The 15,682-nt window shown below is 44.9% G+C and overlaps 1 protein-coding gene and 1 long non-coding RNA gene across 8 annotated transcripts in view; one reads left to right on the forward strand and one right to left on the reverse strand.

Annotated features, from left to right (window-relative positions):
- Window positions 1–14,938, forward strand: part of LOC309649802 — a 38,452-nt gene extending 23,514 nt beyond the window's left edge. Inside the window, exon 2 of the long non-coding RNA XR_014257309.1 lies at window positions 6,924–14,938. This is a non-coding gene — a long non-coding RNA (uncharacterized lncRNA). The remainder of the gene's footprint in view (window positions 1–6,923) is intronic.
- The window catches only part of BCAS3 (BCAS3 microtubule associated cell migration factor), a 565,907-nt gene that overhangs the window by 82,119 nt on the left and 468,106 nt on the right, over window positions 1–15,682 (reverse strand). The window lies entirely within an intron of this gene.

The following is a 15,682-nucleotide window of genomic DNA, read 5'->3' on the forward strand; positions in this document are numbered from 1 at the left end:
ACTACTGAAGCCCGCATGCCTAGAGCCCGTGCTCCACAACAAGAGAAGCCACCGCAATGAGAAGCCCGTGCACCACAACAAAGAGTAGCCCCCGCTCGCCACAACTAGAGAAAGCCCGCGCACTGCAACGAAGACCCAACACAGCCAAAAATAAAATAAATAAATTTATAAGAAAAAAAAAAAGCAGCACTCACTATTCCCATCTTGCCTCCCCACCATCACTTCTTGCTGCCATGAATTTTTCTGAAGAGTTTACAGTGAAAGTCTGTTCCTCAAGCACAATGGGTTTATACACCTCAAACTGAAACTTGCTTTCTGATGATTTCTTTCCTCAAATGTCACCTGAACAATACCTTCTGGATATTAGGGAGCAAGTGTTCTCTTTAGCTTTTTTTTGGCCATGCAGCGTGGCTTGTGGAATTCCCAGACCAGGGATCCAACCCCGGCTCTGGCGGTGAGAGCACCGAGTCCTAACCACTGGACCACTAGGGAATTCCCTAGAATTTTCGATTTAGAAACTTGAGGTTGAAGGGACAGGGAAGATGAAGGGAAAAAGGGGACAAGAGGACAAGGCGTCTCTGTGCCTGATCAAGGTCAAAGCTCTAGGAAAATATCCTTAGAGTCTCAGAACAGTGAAACCGACTGGGAATACACATGGCAAGTTACATACTTCTCATAAAAGACAGGCTGTTTTGTCCTTCAAGTAGAAGCCATATTTACTTCTAATAATGCAACAGCAAAATATAATGTGAGTAGAAAGCACCTTCTGCTTAGTACTGCACTAAACAGCTCTGGGTTACATTTACAATTTTAATAAACTGATTTGTCAAAACTGTCAGAATCAAGGGAGATCATCTGGATACCAGATGAACAAAAATATCTGTAATTATAAGCTGTCCATTTTTCTCTTTCATCTTCTATATACGTATCTGTGAGCAGCTACATATTTTCATGCACATACATACACATAAATTTTAAATCATTTTTAAAAACCTGTCATAATAGAATTCAGGAGAGTAGAAAATACAGTTCTCCTGGGAGAGCAATGGGACTTGAAGGCTGAGCTACACTCCCCATTTTAGGACTAACATCCTTTTGCTGAACTATTCTGTCAGAGCCCAAGCATTTCAGTTTCATTACCACCTGGATTGTTCCTCATCCTTCCTGAGCACTCACTTACTGTGTGACCACAGGCAGGTAACTAAACCTCTCTGGCTCTCTGATATCTGAATGTGAAATAAACATTCTGATAGATGTTAACTGCCCTACAAAAGTGGCACGAGTAGTAATGAGATTCTTTTGGTAAAGAAGCCCAAACCCTCTGAAGAATGCTATGAAATTGCCATGAATTTGTTATGACATAATTAATTCATACAAATACTTAACCCAAGTTTAATCAGAGTCCCATCTTTTGCCATGTGAGTGTTAAATTATATGTGACTACTGGGCTTCTCTGGTGGCACAGTGGTTAAGAATCTGCCTGCCAATGCAGGGGACACAGGTGCGAGCCCTAGTCCGGGAAGATCCCACATGCCGCGGAGCAACTAAGCCCGTGCGCCACAACTACTGAGCCTGCGCTCTAGAGCCCATGAGCCACAACTACTGAGCCCACGTGCCACAGCTACCGAAGCCCACATACCTAGAACCCATGCTCCGCAACAGGAGAAGCCACCGCAATGAGAAGCCCCTGCACCGCAACGAAGAGTAGCCCCTACTCGCCGCAACTAGAGAAAGCCCGCGCACAGCAACGAAAACCCAACGCAGCCAAAAAAAATTAAAAATAAAAATAAATAAATAAAATTATATGTGACTACTCTCAACTGGAAGGTAGCCCGTATTTGAGGGCACTGAAATGTCTATTCCCATAGGAGGGATGAGATGGATGAGTGGAAAGATGGGGGGATGCAGCCTGAGACACAAAAATTGAAGGAGCCTGAGTGCCATCCCCTGTCGGGGCTTGGATCTGACTCCCTTTTGGAAGTAGTTTGGAAAGACAGTGGGATAGTCATCAATGATCTTTTTCATCATTATTCTCGGGGCAGAGGATTTGAGCTGGAGAATGAACTCACACGGAGAACGAAGTTGCTGAAAAGAGCCAGTGTTAGCAGGGACAGAAAGATCAGGACATTTGGGAGAGCTTCCACATATTACAGCTCAACTTCCTTTTCATTTTAGTTTGCTTTTATTTGAAGATCAATAAGGAATGCAGCCTCTAGATGAGGCCAGCTAGGAAGCTGACTTTTTTAGGGAGAGGGACGCATGGATAGTGGATTTTTAAACGTGACATTCTAAATCACCCCTGCTGGGTTAAGGACTACAGTGAGTGTCTCTGTGGCAATTTTCCAGCCTTGCTACACACCAGGCACAGAATGTGCTGGGAAGTACCATTTACTGAAGTATTTTGCTGATGTCCAAGCCTGTGTCTTTGGTGAGTGAGAAGAATGTGCCATTCTAAGCAAGACGTGTGGCCTTTCCAAATCAGAAATGGACACAGATATAGAATGCTAATGCTGGAAGGGACCCTAGAAACAAGCTGGGATACGATACTTAACTTTCTGGAGGCAAAGGCTAAGGTCCAGAGAGGGTGAGTGATGGGCTCGATGCTCTACAGTGGGCCGCTGACGAAGCTGGAGACGGGGACCCGAGTCAGTCTCCAGCTGCTGGTCCAGCGCACAGGCAATGGCAAAACGTGAACCAACGATCCTTCTCTGAGACTATTCTCTCTGGATTATTTAGAAACAGTCTTTTTGAGGGCTGAAACACTTGACTATTGAGAAAAGTGGAATGTATTACCAACAATGGATAGAATAAAACATTTTTGAAAGCCTAGCCATTGGGCAGAAGTTTCTCAGAATGAACGCAAACATCTGTACTTTTTCTAGACCGCCTATTTCACCCTCTCCATCGGACTCAGGTCGCCTTGTTTTCTCTCTGTCCACCAACCCCTGGGGACCCACATCACACCGATCTTTCTAGCAAGAACACCTGGGCTTGGCTTTCTCTGTAGCCTTGCTCCCTTGCCTATCCCTACAGGGGTCTAGGTCTCTGCCGACGGCCGCTTTAATCATTTGTTTGTTAATTTGCTTAAACATCTGGTCAAATTTTGGAAATAATCTCAACAGGAGGGTTTATGCTGACTTCTCTTGGATGCTGAGAGTTTCTACTTGCCCCCCCCTCCCCCTCCCCCACAAGCCAATCACCAAGGGCAGTGAGACGGTCTGAGCCAAGAAAAAGTCAAGGAGTATGACTTGCCCCTATTTCTCTTGGCTGTTTCTTAGGTTCCTTAAACTCAGTGTTACAAAGTAGACGTATCTCCTCTCCTCCCTCCCCACCCTCAATCTCTATGAATGGTACTGCTTTCTACTCAGTTGCCCAACCAGACCTTGAGTATCACCCTGGACACTTCCCTCTTTATTACATCCTGGGCGCAATATGGCGTTAACTCTCATAAAGCCCTCGAACTGTCTCTCATGTTTTGCATCTCCTCTCTACTCCCACTACCACTACCTTACTTCAGGCATTCCTCTCTTATCATTTAGATTAATACAGTCTGATTGGTCTTCCTGGATCCAGCCTCACCCCACTTGAATCCACTTTCCACACTGTAGTCAAAGTGGTTTTTCGGAAACACATATCTGATCATACTGCCTTGCTTAAAATTCCACGGGAGCTCCCCAAAGCCTCCAGCCTCTCTACCGTGACACACCTAAACTCCTCAGGTTCAGCCTTCTATTTCTCCCACCTCATCTCTCATTTATGCCCTACAGCCTGGCCTTCCTGAACTAAATGAAGCTTGTGCTCTGGCCTCTCTTGTCAATGGACTTTGTCCCTCTTCACTGCTGCACGGCTAATTCCAACTTGTTCTTCAAGACTTGGTTCAAGCAATCATTCCTCCAGGAAGCTTCCCCTGGCACCTGGTTGGTGCTTAATAAATTTGTTGAATAAATGAATAAACTGAACAAATGGTAGGAAGATGTTCTAGTAGACACACCTCTCTCCTATAGAAGCACAGTAATAACTGCAAAGGGAAAGGAAGGAATGTAGGCTGGGGAATAAGACCTTTGGCTCAATGTGATGTCATTATCATGGCTGGGGCAGAAGCATCCTGTTTCAGGTACCTTTGTCAGAACTGCCTTTTCAAAAGTGAGATGGAATCCTAAGGCACAGTCTCTCCTCAGAAGACCTGGAGCTTGGAACAATAACATAACTGCCTGCCTTGGAAGCATTAGGAACCATCGAATCATAGTGATCACGTTATTTGCCTTCACTGATTTTGCCAGCAATTGTCCTATTAAACTGTCATTAAGTCTAACTCAAGGTAACCACAAAGAACTTGGAGTATCCAAACGACCTCTGGGTCGAGGCTATATAATCTGATTGGGGGGATGAGGGAGTGGTGGAGGCAGATACGGTGATGATACACATCTAGATTCTGTTTCCCTAGGAAATATTTTTGGGAATATTTTACTAAATAACATCAGCAAAACAAAACTCATGTTCAAAGAAGAAAGGCAAACTTTTCATGACCCCCTTGGGCCAGTGCAGGAGCTGTCTGAGCAACTGTTATGTTTAAAACTGTAATGATCTTTGGAAATTTCCAGCGCAACAGCAGACATCTCAGTCAGACTAGTCTTGACCTGAGTGGCAGCAGAAACAGGCTTTACCATAAGCACGGAAAAGAACTGGACAAAGGAACCTTCACCTGGAAGCCACTGCCTTGGCTCCTGGAGGAAGCAAACCCACAGAAAAGCAGCTCCCCCATGGCCTCAGAGACAGAGAGGCAGCTACTCTTCTAAAAGATGCTCTCAGTCTGCCCTTGGGGATAATGTGCCTTGGGGATAATGCTGGGCACGGTTCGTCTCAGAGATAGAGGTTCTCTAGCCCTTCGTTCCCCCCCGGGAGCCAGACTGCTCTCTGGGAGAAGTCTCCATCACCAACACCTCCTTGCCGCCATCACCTGCTCCTCGTAAACCACTTCACTTGAGAATTCAGTTTTAGGAAAGGAGAAAGGGGTTGCTGGCTAGGCTGCCTAGTAATCCGGCACGACCATTCCAGATGTTGTGACTCATTTAAAGGGAGTTCCTTGTCTGCATTGCCCATCTCAGGCAGCTTATTAGGGAGCGTGCCCTCCAAAGGTTTAGAGATAAGTCTCAGGGGGAGCACATTCCCCGATCAAGACTTCATCACCCAGCAGGGGCTATTTAGAAGCTGGGCTTCTCAGCTTGTCTCCTCCATAAAGTGACACCAAGACCTTCCTGTCAGCCACGGTCTTGAGTAGTGATGTCATCAAAGGCTTTGGTCATGTGGGTGGAGGCGGTCTTGGTTTTCTAAATTAGTGAGGGGGCTAAATGCTTAACTGACCGGCCCTACTCATAGCACCACAGAAGCAGAGAGCACTGTCTTAGCGGCAAAGACCTCAAGGGTAAGAAATGAACCAGAAGTCTCAAGGGAAACTGTTTGTGAAAGACTGATCTTATCCCCAAGCCCAGCTGTATCAAATGCAGGCTAGATCCCAGTGACTGCGACTGGATGGGCCTGGCAGAAAGGAATGGAGCTGCCCGATTGTGTTTAAGTAGCAACACTGTCTTGAAAAATCTGACAAATATAGGGACAGGAGAGATGGGGCAGAAGAGTACCCAACGGGATCAGGCATTTCTGCCACTGAGCCTAGGCCTGAAATCTCTTCTATACATTTATTTCATCACTTTGGATTTCTCTATTTCTTTGCATCTCTGGGTATCCTTCAGTCTCCATTCTAAAACTCTGGAGGGGCTTCCCTGGTGGCACAGTGGTTAAGAATCCGCCTGTCAATGCAGGGGACACGGGTGTGAGCCCTGGTCCGGGAAGATCCTACGTGCCACAGAGCAACTAAGCCCGTGCGCCACAACTACTGGGCCTACGCTCTACAGCCCGCGAGCCATAACTACTGAAGCCCACGCGCCACAACTACTGAAGCCCGCTCACCTAGAACCTGTGCTCCGCAACAAGAGAAGCCACCACAATAAGAGGCCCGCGCACCGCAACGAAGAGTAGCCCCCGCTCGCTGCAACTAAAGAAAGCCCGCGCGCAGCAAGGAAGACCCAACGTGGCCAAAAATAAATAAGTAAAATAAAATAAAATAAAATAAAATTCTGGAAGAGGATTTCTCAGACTCAGGCATTTCTGCCCACCAGTACCTGAAGGAGTACATTAAAACAGCCCTAGACAAAAGCTCTCTATTTCTTATCCCTCCTCAGGCTTCCTGAACTCATACTACCAGTGTGGAATTTTTTAATAACAAAAGGAATTCCAAATACCATGCTGTGGGTAGCATAACTCTGCTTGCTCCTTGTATGGCTTAATCAGATACTTAAAGATACTCAGGATGGGTGATTCTTCCTGGGCTGGTGAGAAGTTCTGTGCCCCTCAAATACAGAAGCAAAGGACCAGTGAGCGTGGGGACATGACAGCGCTACTATCCAGCTGGGGGCCCGGAATAAAAACATAGGCTATTCCATTCCAGTCTCTTTTCAAACGTAATGAGTAACTCTTTTATGAGTTTAACTATAGTAGCTGGGCATCTCTTCTATACATTTATTTTCTTTTTTAATAACCACTTATGTTGGTGACTGGAAGATATAAGAACGAAATGCTGTAATCTATCACTCAACTCCGTGGACCGCAAACACAATGTACTTTCTAGCAAAATGGGTTGCTACTTCCAGTAGCTCTCTTGAATCCTGCTGCACATAACGGAATTTGAGCTTATGACCATATGTAGTTCCTCATAGCATCTCACCAGCAACATGGTCTTTTCTCTTTCTACTTGACCACTGTGGATCCCCGCTTACCTGGTAACTGCATGAGGGTTGTGACGATGTCTTAGAAATGCCCGATTTGAGTTATGACAGAATATGAAGACCTTGTTCTGTTTTTTTCTACAGGAGTTTTCTGAGTCCTAGTTTTCTGATCTTAAAAATGAGTCAGTCTGGGACTTCCCTGGTGGCGCAGTGCTTAAGAATCCGCCTGCCAATGCAGGGGACACAGGTTTGAGCCCTGGTCCGGGAAGATCCCACATGCCGCAGAGCAACTAAGCCCGCGTGCCCAACTACTGAGCCCGCGTGCTACAGCTATTGCAGCCCGCGCGCCTAGAGCCCGTGCTCCACAACAAGAGAAGCCACTGCAGTGAGAAGCCCGCGCACCACAACGAAGACCCAATGCAGCCAAAAATAAATAAATAAAATTAAAACAAAATGTGAGTCAGTCACAGACATAGAAAACAAACTTACGGTTAACAGATACACACTACTTTATATAAAACAGATAAACAACAAGGTCCTACTGTATAGCACAGGGAACTATATTCAATATCTTGTAATAACCTATAATGGAAAAGAATCTGAAAAAGAATATATATAGGTATATAACTGAATCATGTTGCTGTACACCAGAAATTAACACAACATTGTAAATCAACTATACTTCAGTAAAAAAAAAAGAAGTCAGGAAGCTTCAATTAGTGGTTCTTAATTTGTTTTTCTCCATCTCAACATATCTGAGAGACATGCATATCTCAGAGGAAGAGAGGGAATGATTTTTAAATTGGGGTGAGGAAGGTAAGAAAGAAAAGTTACCAGATTGGAGGGGCAGGGGGATTTTCTCAAACTGTAAGTGAGATTTTCAGCTTAAAGGATTTCTAATATCCCTTCTCATTTTAAAACTTTGACTACCTCCACATCCCCTAATTTTCTCTCCATTGGGTCCCCAATGAGGTGAGGGTCACGTCTCTTTCAAAATTGCATCAGTAATATTTTTTGCTAACATACTAGTGATCCCTGAACTTGCCCACAAACACGAGTTCAAAGAAACTCTTCTGGTTGCCAAATTTTAGCCGTAATTGGCATTTACACGTCGAGAAATCTTTATCAAAAATCTTATATATAAAAAAAAATCTTATACATATATCAAAAAATGCATTTGTCAAAAATAACTCCCCATAAATGATTTTTTTCCTGGTGTATACACTCACAGGTTATTGCTAAAGTTTATATGATTTAATTGGAGATTTTTAATCACCAACGGTTCAACTTTGCAAATATTCTGTATGTACTGATGAAAAACAGACATCCCGAGGCTGATTTTTAGAAATGAAATCCACATACTTTGTTACTTGCATGACATCATGTAAGTGATAGTTTGCAAGGCTATGGTAACTCATTCATCAAGGACAAATACTGGGTGCGTGACTAAGAGACCCTCTGGCTTCTCCCACCCTGGCCTCACCTACCCAGTCCCCAAGCATGCAGGACCAGCTTCACCCCCGCACCCATCTCTTTTCCAACTAGGGAACTGTCTTTTTCTTTTAAGTCTCTGCAAACCTACCTGAAAAATAAAAAAAGGGAAATACAAGAACTGCTGTTGAGAAGGTTCAGTGGCAAAGAAGGCAAGTGGGGGTAGGTGGGATTGGAACTCATCTAAAGAAAACATTGGGTGATCCTCGAATCCTTTCTCCTGGAGGGGTCAGTGGGTGCCAAGTTCTGCATTTCTCCTAAATGATCCCAGCAGCTGCAGCACATTATATGTGGCAACTCTTTTAGGATCTGAAAGGGTTTTCAAAGTCATGCTGGCAGCTGCCTCCTGTCGCCCCACTCTGTAATCATTGGACCTCTTGTTCCTTTTATAGAGTTGTTCTCTCCTAATAAAACACTAAATGCTGGTCTGAGCAACTGTTCCCGGATCACTAGCTGCACTCCTCCCTCCCTCTTCCTCCTCGCCCTACGTGCCTTTTCTTCTCTGGCCACAGTGGAGCCCTGTGTAAATTGCTCCAGCGCGGACCTGTGGCGGCACTGGCACTCGCATGGCTCACACAAGCACCACCAACCCCAACTCCACCGAGCCTGAACTCACATCCATTTCCAGCTATTTTCTGAGCTGCTACTTTAAAACTGGGCAACCATCCTAAATATATGAAGGCATACGCGAAGCACAAACTGCCGTAAGCGAAGAGCCGCAATTCATTGTGTCAGGAGCCTGGGGAGGTGATATCTCCAAGCTGTTTGTCAGAATCCAAAGCTGTGACTTGTCAGCTTTTGGATGACAAGCACTACAAAATAAACTGTTTTTGTTTTTGTTGTTGTTGTTGTTTTCTCCTGGCCAATATGAACCGTATTTTAAAGGTGTGAACTCCTTCCAGACTTCAAAATGCAGATGGAAACAACACCGTCCCAATCTAGGAATCAGCTCAAAGAGGGTTCTCGGCTCATCTCAAACCTCACAGTCTTCCCAGCCGTGACCTGGGAGCCTCAGAAAGCAAGCACGACTCCCTTTCCCACATCAAGTACAGCGACATTTAAAAGTGGCCTTGGTTTTCCAGGTTTCATGCCTACTTTGCATTTGATCTGTGTTTTCACATTCCCATTTAAGATCGTAAGCTTCTCAAGAGTGGGAACCCAGGTTATTCAGCTTTTTATCACTGCCTGGGATGTAGCAGTTGTTCAGGAAATGTTTGCTGAATAAACAAGTGAAACCCCGAAAACAAAATTGACTTGGCTTGTGGGTGCTTGGTTAAAATAGGCAAACCGAAAAAGTCCCTTGATCACATTTGTTCCCAAGATTCTGAAGGCTTTTGGCTGAGCTTTTAAGTGAGGAAATCCCACCTTCTTGAAATAATTCTATTTAAGTAATGGTCATTTGACTATAAATGAATATAAGAGAAAGAATCTTCGAGCCCTAATGGGTAGTAAACAAATTAGAGGCGCCCAAATTCTCTGTGCAGCTTTTCTTTATCTTAAGATCTCTCTAAAAGTATAAATAAAAATGCTGTAATTGGTGGTTTAATGCTTTAGCCCATACTGGTTAGCATTTTTTTACTCTTTACATTGAGTGCTAAGCATTTTATTTAAACTGATTTATTTGTTTTCTATTATGAAAAATTTTTTAATATATAAGCAGAGAAAATGGTATAATGAACCCTACATACTCATCACCAACTTTAATGACTATCGGTTCATGGCCTCTTATTTCACATATATAAATTAGTTTTTAACATAAGTTTTGTGACAATCAGACTTTTGCCTAGAGCTCCCCAATTAGTTTATAATTACTACCAACTTTTTAGTTTTGAGAAACCTCCCACTCAGAAGGTGGAAGTTTTGAGCCAAAATATGACATTTGACTTGGGTGCAGCTGCTTAAAATATGTCTTCATTAAAGTCAGATGAAGGAGATAAGCTTAGTCTCGGCCTCCAATGGAACGTAGTCAAAGTTTGCATTTTTTCTTTTAAGTATAAAAGTAGAACTGTTTCCACCACCACACTCCCTCCCATGCTCCCTTCACACACACACACACACACACACGCACACACACACACACACAACTAATACCCTACGTTCTGAACAATCCCATGAAGAGCGCATTCCCAGACCTTTGGGTCATGAGCACACACGTCTCCAGTTCCCAGGTTCTGTGCTCACACTTTGAAAGAACCTGAAGGCAAGGACACGGGGCAAAATAAATGCTCAAACAAATTGATTTTAAGGAGCAGACCTTTATACATCTTTTCATTTTTATGGCTTAAGATGGTGCAAAAATGTTACTTACTCCCTAAACAGTTATTAGTCTCTGTAATGTAACATAGCAGATACTTTCTAAATCCTTTTAGCCTTCTCCCCCTTACTGGAAAGATCATCATTTTTTTTTTTTTTATTTCAAAGTGGATTTAATAAAGAAAAGGAGTGTGCTGTTAAAGTAATACGTGAGGCTTTGACATTAAGCAGTGCAACCCCAGAGAGTCGGCAAGAACAGGGTCTCTAATCTCCAGTGATTTATAGAGGCTCTTCCTTCATCTCTGTACTTGGGGAGGGCCAAAAAGTTTAGAGACAGCCTGGCGTCCCTCTTACTCCACACCACTAACTCCTGCTGGCCAGTCGGCCTGCTAAAACTTTTAACCCTTTAGCTGCCAGCTGCCAGCGCATGTATTAAAGCCAGTTTATTTGCTTTCAGAGGACGGAGGGGTTTCATATTGCAGTAATGCACACGGAGGTAAACATCGATGTCTGATACTGAGACATTATAAGCCAAGAGCAGGAAAAGAAGCTAAAAACCAAATCTGGTTCATCTGAAGATGTTTGGAAAAGGTCAGGAGCCCCTTTTCATGGGTGAATGAGAATTTACTGGGTCACATCTGCACCCCAATCCCACCACTCTGAGTGAGCCCACAGAGTCACGGCGGCTGCATCCTCTCCTATGTAATGCTTAGTACTTGGAAACATAACGCAAGGTCAAAGTTCTAGAATACGATTAGAAGGAGACAACATGAAGAGTCTGAAACAAGTTTTTCCAACCAGTGGACTACGGGGGGGGGAAGGAGGGCGACCCCTTGGCCCTTTGGGAGGCCATATTCTGTGGCTGCCTCAGCCTTGGTTCCTTGTCTCTGTCACTCAGACAAAGAAGCAATCATCCTAACCCACCAGAAGTGCAGGAGAAGTCAAGGTCTTGGACTGAACTGCATCTTTTAAAAAGATCAGAGCACTGCATTCGCCAACAAGGCCCGACAGGGATCTGTGGTAGAAAGCACATGCTGATCTAAAGCCAGGACAGTCTGCAGCAGAAATGGCTGTGGGACAAAGCCCTTGCACTCCCTAGCCTTGGGACGCTGCCGCCTGGGCCACTCCTGACAAAGGAAAAGAGACAGAGCCCTACTTTAAGAGGCTTTCTGGAATCAAGTACCCAGGTCAAGAAGACTAACAGAGATCAATATCACTTACTTGAGGGCTGGCAGATGGCAAGTCAAGGCCACAAAATTCACAACTGACAGCAGCGACAGCAAGCAGCAAATGACCTTCCTCTTTCCCTGGCCACAGCCCACGTGTTTTCCGTGATTCAAGAAGCTGGTTGAGCATCTCCCTTGATGGTGAGGCTAGAGAGGGAACTGAGGCAGAGACAGGAAGCAACTCGCTCAAGAGCTGGCAGCCAGAGGGGGAGAGTCAGGACCGGAGCCCAGAGTTCCCGACTCACAGCCCATTACAGCTTGATGAAGAGGAACAGGGGTCACGGGCTATAGAGACGTCACACCCGAGTTCAAGTCCTGGTTCCTATCTTTGGCATCATCTCAAGCTTCAGTTTACTCCTCTTAAAATAGGAATAATAACTGTATCTATCCAATGCTGTGAAGGTTCAACTGAGAGCATGAACTAAAAGCCCTGAAATGGTACCTGGCATATGGTGCACACTGAAAACATGTTCTTAATTATTGTAGTTGTTGTTATTACTGATTTTTTTCCTTCAGAAATTCATGTGCTGGTCCCACTCAAGTGAAAAGGATAAGAAATGCATTTCTGTGGGACAGCACGTGGCCCAAGTTGCTCTGAACCAATGCAGTATGGCCGACAATTTCCCCTGTGACAGCCGTCACCATATGCTTTCTTACTTCTGCCATGGCACACACCACATTTGGTTGTAATTTAGCTCTGTGCGGCTCTGCTCCCCAACTAGAGTTCTCCTGGGGTAGAGTCCATAGCTTATTCCTAGTCACATCTCCAGGGTCTGGCTCAGTAGGTGGCCCACAAATGTTTACCGAATGAATAAATGAATGAATGTAGTTTAAAGGGCCTAGAAACCCTTCTGTCTTTCTTCGCTCTGGCCAGAGTGTAGCCTGTCTAAATAGTCTGCCTTCTCACTCAAGTGGGCCCAGGGCAGAGCTTAGATACCACATGTCTTTGCAGTCCAAACTTCTCTGAAGGTGACACGCTCAAGGAGTCCCTCTGTGACTTTCATCAGGCCGGGAAGTGAGCGTTGAACACGTCACGCCTCTTAACAGCACCCCTCGGATCCTAGCCCACTGTCAGAGGTTAGTGTGAAAGTCCCTATCTTGTCATATTAGTTTCTGGTCCCACACCAAGTAGCAGCATGCTAATGTGAGGAAATCTGGAGAAACCCCTTCTAGGTTGAACTGTTGATGGCCTCCAGGGTCATATACACCACATGACAGTCCTCTGGTGGCCCATGCACCAGGCTGGCACCAGCCAGAGGCCTTTTCTGTACTCGCCAGACACTTCGCCAGCCCAGGAGTTAGGCGCCGACATCAAGACAAACCCAGCCACGGTTGCTCCATCTCATGTGATGACTTTCAAATGCAGATTCAGAGGATTTATGAGCAAGAAGGAATTTGTCACGCTCCCCATCCAGGCTCACCAAGGGCCAATGGCAAAGACCTTCCCTTCAAATATTGCAAAGCGATCCAGGAGGAAGATGTGTGTAGAGTTAAGCTGCTTTGTAAGCAGTCTTCTGACTCACACCCACACACTGGGAACTCTTTGGAGACAACTTCCCACCAGGTGTTTCCTTTCATGAAACATTTCTGGTCAACGAGTAGCCAAGATGTCACAATATTCTGACAGCCACAGCCTGGCGCTGGTTTTAGGTCTAAGATTCCACAAGGCAAACTCCAAGAGTCACTTGCCTTTTTATTTTTTAGACAAGCTTCCCAAGTCTTGAAAATCAAAAAGTAAGTGGTGGAGCTCTAGAATTCGGAGGACTAAGCTGATTTCATCCAAAGCAGGGGCCCAGAAACGGGGAAGAAGATGGCAGAACTCGGCATGGGGGTGGGGGGAGTCTTGGCCGCAGGCTCTTTACCTTTGGAAAACTGCAGATCCCCAGCTCCCAGCACTCTGGCACCCTGAATAAACAGCCTGCTTTATCGGCCACCCACACTACTTCAGTGAGTAAAAGGGCTTAGGAATGTAAATCACACTGGAGTGAAGTGTGATCCTAATTTGCACTTAATCAAAGCCAATTAGAGGGACATTATTTACACAAAGCCCACGCATCTCAATTATGCCTAGCACTGCCCAAGACAGTTTTGAGTCCAGACCTTAATTTTGCTTAATTAGAGACGTAAACATTTTCACTGAGTCAATCCCCCAGTCTCCTCTACAGCGTATGGGTAAACCGAACCAAACACGTGGAGCTCCGTACTTTAGGGCCAAGAAAGTATAACTGACACCTGCTGGAAATCAGCAGAAAACAAAGACAAGTATTCAGACCTGGGGGCTCCTCTGGGCCGGACAATAGCACTGGGTTCTCTCTTTAACATACACGTTTTAGCACCTACTCGGCCAGGCACCAAGTAGCATAATTGTGTCCCTTCGTTTCTGCATTTTAGCAAGATAAACCACAACCCAGGAGGATAGGAAAGCAAAGGACCCCAATTCAACTCTCGGTTGATACTTTTTTTCTTTTCTCTGGTTCTTGTGGTCCCTGGTCTATTGCGGTGGAGGCAGATTCAGGGTAGTTGGTTTGAGTCACCAGGGGGCAGAAGAGGCCCCGAGGTCAGAGTCAGGCAGTAGGTCAGGAGAGAGCAGCTTCGTCTGAGTAGAGACTGAAGAGAGGAATTTAGGACAACAGGGCTTCCAGAAGCCTACAGACCAGATGGCCAGGAGAGGGCCTTGGTGACAACTGCTTGGGAACATCAGTCACCCATCCATTCTACAAATAGGTGCTGGGGAAGCTTCTACTGCTCTTTCTGAGCAGGCCTCTCTGTGGTCACTGTGCTATGCCCTGTCTTATGTGGGCAAATCCCCCTCACTTTTCGGTGAGCGGGGCGTGGGGACTCTCCCAGCAGAGGCCCTGGCAGCTCATCTGAGGGTCCCTTCTCTCTGTGTTTACAGCCATCAGCACGGCCTTAAGGGAACAAATCAATGCCCAGGCAGGTTGAAGAGCCAGTAGAGTTGAAGTCTAAACGGCGTCCTCCAAAGCTCAGCTGTAGAAGGCAAAAAAGAAATGCAGCGAGAAAAGAAATGCAGCTGCAGCCTGCACTGCTGCTTCCAAGGAGCCCAGAGGCAGCAGGGGTCAACAGATCATAATACCAAAGGTATGATTAAAGCTGCCCAGGTGAGGGAGTTCAAGTTGCAACTTGAACGACAGTTCTCAAGTTCTAACCGCTGAAAGTCAACTTACTTTTTTTAACCTCATTTTGGTACAAATCCCCTCTAAATTCACCTGGCCATCCCTTTGCCACCTCTGCCTCCTTCCAAATAGGGACAGAGAAGGAATGAAATAAATATAAAGTACCTGGCATGAAGTGGGTGCTTAATAAAGATCTGGTGGATCAACTGTAGGAGACCAAGACTAATTAGATTCATGGGTACTTTTCCAACACTAATGGTCCCATTAGTCCTAAAACAAAAATAAAATAAAACGGTAAAATCTCTAAAGGGACTGGGCAGCATCACTGAACATCCCAGCAGCCCAACTGTTTCCACCACATAAAAGAGCAAAGTGAAATAGCCATCACAACTTCTAGTGTTATAACATCACAACATTATAGTATTTTGTAGATATAAGATGTCATGAGTTGCTTTATTTTAAATTTTAAAGAGGGAAAACTCAAAGTCAAATATACGTACATAAAATTTACCTCAATAAAAATGTTTTAAAAATTCACACTTTAGGCAGATAAAGGGATAACATAATTTGTCCAATTCATTAAACCAGGATAGAACCAAAAATAATAGTGTTTAATTCTTCTCAAACTGAAGTATAGCAACTTTGGGAAGAGTTTGGTCCACAGCCCTCTGTGTTCACAGGCTTCCTTCTTTTTCATTCAACCCAACTCTTCTATTTTATTAACAGGGACCAATCTAAACACAACTTTCTATAACTTAGGCATTTAACATGTCCTTGGAGCCTTCATAGGTCAAGCAAG

Source organism: Balaenoptera physalus (assembly GCF_965194825.1).
Source record: "Balaenoptera physalus genome assembly, chromosome: 20".
Lineage (NCBI taxonomy): Eukaryota > Metazoa > Chordata > Mammalia > Artiodactyla > Balaenopteridae > Balaenoptera > Balaenoptera physalus.